At 37.6% G+C, this 8,338-nt stretch overlaps 1 long non-coding RNA gene across 2 annotated transcripts; it reads right to left on the reverse strand.

The window, feature by feature from the left end:
* Positions 1–2,408: 2,408 nt before the first annotated feature.
* LOC111926379 (uncharacterized) lies at positions 2,409–6,653 on the reverse strand. 2 transcript variants are annotated; one of them, XR_002862885.2, is made up of 3 exons: positions 6,355–6,653; positions 4,626–4,761; positions 2,409–4,197 (listed from the first exon to the last, which is right to left on the reverse strand). It is a non-coding gene; the product is annotated as an uncharacterized LOC111926379 (long non-coding RNA). The 2 variants fall into 2 exon arrangements; XR_015285476.1 differs by lacking the exon at positions 2,409–4,197 and having other exon boundaries at positions 4,276–4,761; positions 6,355–6,648.
* Positions 6,654–8,338: the final 1,685 nt, after the last annotated feature.

Below are 8,338 nucleotides of genomic sequence, written 5' to 3' on the forward strand. Positions count from 1 at the left end.
CTTGAGCTAATCTACTGTCCTCACTAATCTCCCACTTTAACTTTTTCCTCCCAACAGATGAAGCGTGTTTTTAAGAGGATGGAAAAGCCTTAAGAATACTGAAAATGTATTTCATTCTGCAGATGATTGACATAAGCCAAAAGAATGTGTCCCGTAATTAAGGATGCTCCCAGACATGCTGTTAGGAGCAAATCACACTCTTAGAAGGGGTTGCAGGAGAGGCTTAGTTGTTCAGCTCCATCCTGATTCTCATAGACTTCAGCTACTGGAAAGAAATTCCAGCTGACAGATGTGAAGATGTGACAGCTTTGCCTTGGGTACTCTTTCCACATTACCTGCCTGAACCCTTGGAAATATAGTATGAAAACACCAAATTTTACAAGAGACTAAAGCAAAACAAAAACACGACACTCTCCAACTTAAAAAAACACCCTGCTAATTTCAGAGTGATATTACACCTTAACAACTTCCAAATACTTCTTGTCTTAGAGTTTCTATAGCTGGATGATCATCTCTCCAAGAATACTGCTTGCTATCACTCAGTTTTGTCAAAGTGAAATCACCCAGATGAATGCCTTTTTTTCCCCTATTTCTTTTCTTTCTGCAAGCACCTGTCATTAATGAGTTTTTCACTCTTGACAAAGTTGATAAGTTACTTTTAAGGAACTGCAAATCTGCATGTGGTTATTTGGCAACATAATCAAGTTGTGTTTATATTTTAGAGAGCAAAATAATAGGCAATGAATTCTACTGCCGCCGGCAGTCAAAACTTCTCTAATACACCTCTATTTCTGCATTAGTTTAGGGTGAAGCACGACCAAATCTCTTCCAAACAAAAGGTGTTTCTGTCAGTGGACTGTTTCACTGAGATAAGAATAAAGGAAAAATAAGTCTTTATGCTTTTAGCACAGATTGTTTACCTTGTGATAGATGTAGGCAAGTCTATCATTGGGGAAAGTTGCATTTCAGTTGACATGATTGAAAATATATTAAATCTCTTTTTTTCTTTTTTTTTTTTTTTAACAAAGTATGACCAGAATTAACTCATTCAGTTAAGACCAGTTTTAATGCATTGGCCTGGCTTTTTCTGTTGCTTTTTTACAAAAAAATCCAAAAATCATATCTGTATCTGTAAAATGCAGTCTCTTTGCTACCACCTTAGTATCAGATTTTAGCAATTACACAGTCATTTCTCTTCACTGACAGTTAAAGTCACAGGGCATAGCTGCCATTTACTTTATTGAGACCAGGGTTTGAACTGCTTTGTCTGGACTGATCCAGTCTGGAGTCCTCTGTGTTGTCTCTGTAATTCACCTTTCACAACCAAATACCACAATTCTTCCCAAAGGATGTCAGCACACTCCTAGAGAACTTCTGTTATTCCTAAGCACAAGCAGTATGTTTAGAACCATTTCTGTAAAAAATAAGGATAATCCATGCTTGGAAGGTCATGAAACTCCTAGGCTTTCAAATTCAGAGATCTCAGACTTAAAGTTTAGTGGTAAATCCTGCAAACATACTTAGAATTTTACATCCGTCAGTTCTGTTGGCTTCAGTGGCTTTACTGTTCTTAAGTTAAGCATATCAATGTGGCTTTACCCAGTCAGGGTTTAAAGAGATGAAGTGAAATTGAAAATTTGGCAAGATGAAAGGAAGCATAGGTTCTTAGTAAAATGTGTAAGTACATAGGTGTCCATTTGGATTTTTTTGAATGAGCATGCACAGTGTACAAGTGCTGGATGAAATATGTCACTCCATGATCCAGCCCCAATAGGCAGCCTGCCTCCTCTAACTGCTACCAAGAGCAGTTTCAGGAAAAATCCAACTCATCCTCTGTGCCTCTTGACTAGTAATGTTCACAAGGTGTGGACAACTTTAGAGAACGTAATTTACAAACTCTACCAAGTCATTCTTGATTTTTCTTAGGGATGTAGAATCAAGCAGATGTCATGTTCCCAACACAAAGGCTAATCCCACTGTTTAAATTCAAATATTTGCTCAAATACAGCACTAGAACTTACCTGATAAACTTTAGAAAAATTTAAAAATAATAAGACAATGTATTTTCCTAGCCTTTTGCAGCATTTTACCTATTACCGATGATAATTCCTAAAAACCAACAGTTTGACAAACATGCTAGTAAAGGAAATACTGGGTCAAGCGGTAAGATGGTAGTGAACTTGCAAGGAAATAATAACTTAGTGTTTTTAAAAGTATAGTAATATGTCCATCATATAAAAATGTTATATTTCTCTTTGGTTTCACAGAAGACTCAGAGTGCAACAGCTTTAAGAAAATTCCTGTCTTTTATAGGGCATTTGACAAAGCGTGGATTAATGAAGCTAGGAACACATCCAGTGATTTACAGCTACAGCTTGAACAGAGATAAACAGAAGAAAGACAAAAGGTTTACATCAAAACCTTTATTATCAGACTGAAAGCATGTCTGGAAGTTTTAGTAATACAAGGAGTTGTTTTCTCTCTCTGTAGGCAAATTCACTATTATGATTTGGAGAGCACTTTGCAAAGTCAACACACAAAGTCAACTCAGCTTTCTATTTCCAGGTTTTATCTGAAGAACATATTCAATAAGGCAAAACTTCCACTGATTTTTGCAGACAGTTTTTCTTGACTAAAGCACTAGAAATTGTGGTATGCTAATTACTTGAAGCCTAAATTATCATCCCACTAAGCACTAGAGCTACTATATTACTAGACTTTTTTGCGGCTCTCTGACATCACTGCATGACAGATTGATTAATTTTCATGTGGCTTTGATATTACATCATATTTAATACAATTTAATGCATTGTAGCTCACTTTAAAGATGCTTAACATCATTAAAAATGAAAAGGGAGGCAGTTTGCCACAGAGGTTTCTCATGCTCGTGGCCTGCCAGGACACTTCTTCCACTATCTTGCTAGTTGCCCATATTGTGGCATGTATGCCATACACTATATATATTTCTTCAGCAGAACAGGGGCCAGAGAAAATCCTGTCTCTAATAAAATATCTGGTCCCCATGCAAAATGATGGAAGAGTAAGCTTCTGTGCATAGAGAAAATATTGGCTTCCCAATCAACCATCTGGTGTATAGTGGGAATGGTCTGAGTATCTTTCTCAGTTGGAACATTTGGAAAATGAATATACTGTTGCTACAGCTCAGGCTGTTGGCCATGATGTTTGTGATAATGTTGTTGATTTACCAGATGTCCTGCAAATTCCTGGTGTGGTAGTGTTTCCTGCTCCTACTGAAGTCTTCATTACGTGATGGGTTTATGATTGCAGTCATTTCTCACAGAGTAGGAGGGAGCTGGGAACTGTGTCCAAGCACAGCATGGAATCCATCATCCACTCAACATTCAGTTTGCAAATCAAAATATATACCAACATGTTGCTTCTAGATCTCTAAAAATTACATGGGAACACATGTAAAGGCATGAGTAATACCACTGGCATATTTTGCCATTTTTCTAAATCACTCAATGCCTAATACAGGTGCTTACAATCTGTCTTCATGTATTCATGCCCATTCCTTTTCCCTACTTTCCAACTAGAAGGCAGGAATACAAATGGGAGTACTGAATGCTGTGTTCACTCATGCTCAAGAAGTGTGTTTGAGGTTTGAATAAGAATGCTGCACCACTCTGCTCCCGGTCTGTTACATTAGATTAATGAAGATAGTATATGATGTACAGCTGAGCACCTAGGCTTGGACTCCAGAAATTAACTCCTCTCTTTTCCTTTCAGAATGAATAAGCACATGTTCTGCTTTCCCTACACTGTTTCATGTTGCCAATTCATAGAAAAGATACCTATTGGCATTCCCTATGTGTTAATGGGGCTCTGAATAACCTAGTCTAATGGAAGGTGATGATCTAAACTAGATGATCTGTGGTTTAAGATCCTTTCCAAACCAAACCATTCTATGATTCTATATAGGTACCTGTAGAGGAAAAGCATAATGAAGGCCAAGGCAGATACACAGAGGAAAAAAAGTCTATTTCTCAAGATTAGCAAATGCAACAGTCTATTTTTATCCTAATATCCCCACCATTCTTGTTTTTCTGGTGTGAACACTGCTTAGTCAGCACACTTTGGACATAATGACACCTTTCAGGCCTGAAGTAAAAGTGGTTGTTGCTGGCTGAGAAAAAGTCAGAAAATGAACAAGGACTTATAAATCCCATGTTGGCTCTGTAACAAGAAATAAACAAGAAATTTAAACAAGTATGAAAAAATATAAACACTATTTCAAATTCAAACAGACAACACTTTCTTCATCCTTTGCTTTATTTTGTATGAATGTTTACAAGTCAAATTACTCATTTCAAACCAAGGAATCCATATTGCCTAAGTATTGAGATCCCAAACTACCTAACAGATATCTAAAAGATGGATGTACCTTTCTCACAGGCATCTCAAAGTTTATAACACAGCTTGGCTGTGTATCAGAATAAGCAGTAATTTTTGGTGGGAGTGTGTAAGGAGCCAAGGAGCTGCAGCAGTGAAATGCAGTTAAGGCAGCTCAGTCCTGTGCACACCACAGCATTGTGTTCCATCACAAGTGCAGATAAGTCTCGTTTTAGTGGATATTTATGGAAATTAATAGAGAAGATACCGACATATCTGTGATTAGGTAGATCCAAAGTCCACAAAATCTGATATGGGAATGTTGATATTCCAGACTCAGTATGGCACAACATTAATAACAAAATTCCTTCACAGCTCCATTTCTTTTTACAGATAGGCAAGGGAAACCTATGGCAAAAAAAAAACCTCAATAAGAAGCAAGATTTTTCATGCCTCATGCAAGAAGGCATCATTTTCTGTGCACGAAAGTAGGTCCTAGAGTACATGTTGACTATGGGCTATTAATCTCAAAGCAGGAAATGGCATAGTATATATTACTTGTGTCATTTCCACATTTAGAAGCAGGCAGTCTTTCTGATATATATACAAATTTCTTATAAAGGAGCATATGTTTTTTCATGAAAGTTTCACCAGTGCTTTATTCAGATAGATTGGAAAACCTTCTTTCTTTCATATAATGTTTATCTCCAGGCTATCCAGATCCAGCTACAGTGAGAAACTATAAACCAAGTTCTGTCAGTGAGAGGAAATTTTGCAAAGCCTCTCTTGTAAAGGAAAATGAAGACAGAAAATATTCAATTTGTACTGAAGAGATGGTGATTCCACATGGCTGATCCCACTGACTTTGCCCTGTGTGAGATCTCTCATTCCTCATCTCATTGCCAAGAGCTGTCTTTTAGCACACATAATTTCCCCCAATATTCTGGCTTCTTCCCAGGTGAGCTTCACACAAAAATACGAGAGGCATGGTGCAGCTGGTCCCTGATTAGGTAACTAGCCACATTCAGGTAGGAAACCTGAAAACAATTAGGTCTTATTAAGGCTCATTGTATGTACCAGTCTTAAAGGATGTTGCTTCAGCTCAGAGAATCAGTGATAGCACAAAGAAATGGCCACTTGAAGACCTGTACCAGGTGATTTGGACAAGCATTTGCACCAGCACACAACTCTCAGAAGTAATGTTTACAAGACTGTTATGATCAGCAATTTCCAAGCTGTTTCCAATTGTGACTACACTTCCAGTTGAGATACACTTGCAGAAACCATTTAATTTCTTTCAGATGAATGCTCCTTCCCACAATGATTATCTGCAGAATTGCTGCCTCTGCTGCATCCTACTCCACAACACTGTCAGTAGGCAAGACTAATGCAAAACCAAAAATAACAAAACTAAAAACAACAACAAAAAAAAAGCTCGGGGTTGTTATGTGCTACCTCTTATAGTCTAGCTGTGTTTAAAATGTTGTTGACTCAAATAACTCCAACACCTACATCTCTGCTGGCAGATATCATCTCAGCAATAGTCTGCAAAAGGCACAGCTTAAGTATCCTAGCCTGACTGGTTTTAGCTTTCTCTGCTGGTGAAGGTGGCTTTAACTAACATGCCAGAATGTAAAGCCGTGTAGGTGGAGTGCTGGCAATTCCTTTATACCAACTTCCAAGAGGGCAGTATCCTCTGGAAAGAGACAGGACAGACAACTGAAGACTGTAGCATCTTAGGTTATCCAAGCAAGACTTGCCAGAGATTTTCTGCCATGGTTCATACACCACTGCAGTTTCTATTCAAAACCAATGTCATTTAAAAGTTAAATATTCATATTCTCAGGGGTGAATCTGTTAACCCTTAACCTGTCTCCTGAGAAAAATAAAAAAAAGAGGAATTAAAAGTTTCCATAGGCACTGAAATTGGATTTCATCCAGTTTTATAAACTGAAGTTGTCCCCTTAATCAGCTCCTCTTTGCCAAAAGTTTTTGTCTCACCTCATCTCTGGTTTTGGGTCAGGTCCTTTTCTTTCTGAAAAGCACTGCCATTCCCAATGTTTTCTTCAAAAGTAGTGAATTTCATGCTTCTTTCCCAAAGGCATATCTTTTTCCCCCAAAGCTGTATGTACAGCAAATGGACTTTAATACATTTATGAATTCTGTCCTTTGTGGTTCTTGAGTTAGTAAAGCATTTAAAAGCATTATGACTAATCATTCTGGGTAATTGCAGGTTGTACATTGCCTGTTGGGACTGAACTTTCAGATATATGGTAAATCTTTCTCTGGATGTTGCAGTCAGTTGTCTTTCTCTTCATCATTAAGTGATGGGGCTGATGGAGATCAGCTGCTTCCCTTTGTAAGTGGTTAGCATTCTCTCACCTGCTATGCATGACTACTGAACTGAGGTAAGTTGTGACAGTCTGCCCATTCTTCCCTGTTCAGATTAATGAATACAGCTTTAATTGTTAATTCAAAGGCAGTCAAGCTTATATCCAACAATTAAAGTACAACTTCCCTATTCAGTTAGTGGATATATAATTTGGCACGGCCTTTTATACCAATTTGGGGTTAAAGTGTGTTTTTGTAGTAAAACTGACTTTTAAAAAACAACTTCAGGCTTCAGGGGTCTCTGTGCTTATTCTTCCTCAGAGACATCCAAGGGAGATTTCCTATTTCTCACACAAAGATGTTTTTTTTTCCAACTGCCAGTATGCAGATTCAACCTTTGCTACAAAAAAAAAAAAAGTCTTCTTTTCACAAGATGCATAATTTCCAGTTATAAAAATACTGTAACCCAATTTTTGCCCTTAGTTACATCTGAGCAACCCAACTGAAAGCAAGGAAAAAAAAAAAAGAGATCTTCCTGTGAGGGTTGCACAGGTAGATGATCCCAAGGGACAGCACACGCTCAGCCCTGCAGCAGGCAGGGCCTTGACCAATCAGCACTGCCTGGAATGAAGCTCTCACAAACCTCTTCTTCCCCATCCTGAGCACATGTAGGAAACTGCTCATTTCACCATATGCTGTGATACAAATACACTTCCCTACATTTGCCTAAAATGTAAATTCATTCATTCATGACAGCATTTGAGTCAGATACAGGTTCCACAAATGTCAGAGGTAAACTCTTCCAGTTAATATGACATGTTTTTTTTCTTTCTCTTCCCACTTCTTTATCACACATTCATGCTGAAATGTGGAATCTGACTTTGAAATATCAAGTTTTTAAAGATACTCAGGGAATTTACGCATCAACTGTGAAGTGTCTATTTATACATCTGAACGGGATTATTTCTGCAAAGCAAACCTCTGAATATCTGAATTTAGTGCCTAGTTCTAATTTCTATGGCCTTAGTATTTTGCTATGGAATGGTAACAATGGCACTTAAGTTTCATCAAAAAACTTTAATTATTAAAACTTGCCTCTTAGATAGATAGATAAGCTGTCACTGCAGATTTTCAATTCAAATTATGTCTCCAGGGGGAAATATAAATATTAAAGTTACTAAGTGAATATTTTGCAATAGACCTATCTCCAAAGCTCCATTGAACTGCTCCAAAATGTACAATGGGAAATATAATCCTCATAAAATCCTGGCAAATTTGAGACTCCTCTTAAATTCCAGAGACCCCATCTAAAACAGCAAGTGATACTTAAGCAAGAAAGAAAAATTAATTCCAGTATAAATATCTGAAAAGCCAGGAACTTTGCTATGTGACTGTCACCTTCTGCCACCTCTTACTTGGTGGACCTTAGATTTGGCGGAGGGCTTGGGTCTGAGACTTGTGAGTACACTTCTATGACTGAAAAATTAATCACAATTTTTTTTTTCTTCAAGCTTTTCTACTCTTTTAAATAGCACTCAGAGTAACTTCATTCAGGTTATGTTTCAGACACTAGGAAACTTTGTGTTTCAAAATGCATGTCCCAAAGAGCAGAGCTGACCTCAGGGTTTGGCATGTGAGTTAAAATTGCTGTTCA

Source organism: Cyanistes caeruleus, chromosome 3, assembly GCF_971803275.1.
Source record: "Cyanistes caeruleus chromosome 3, bCyaCae1.hap1.1, whole genome shotgun sequence".
NCBI lineage: Eukaryota > Metazoa > Chordata > Aves > Passeriformes > Paridae > Cyanistes > Cyanistes caeruleus.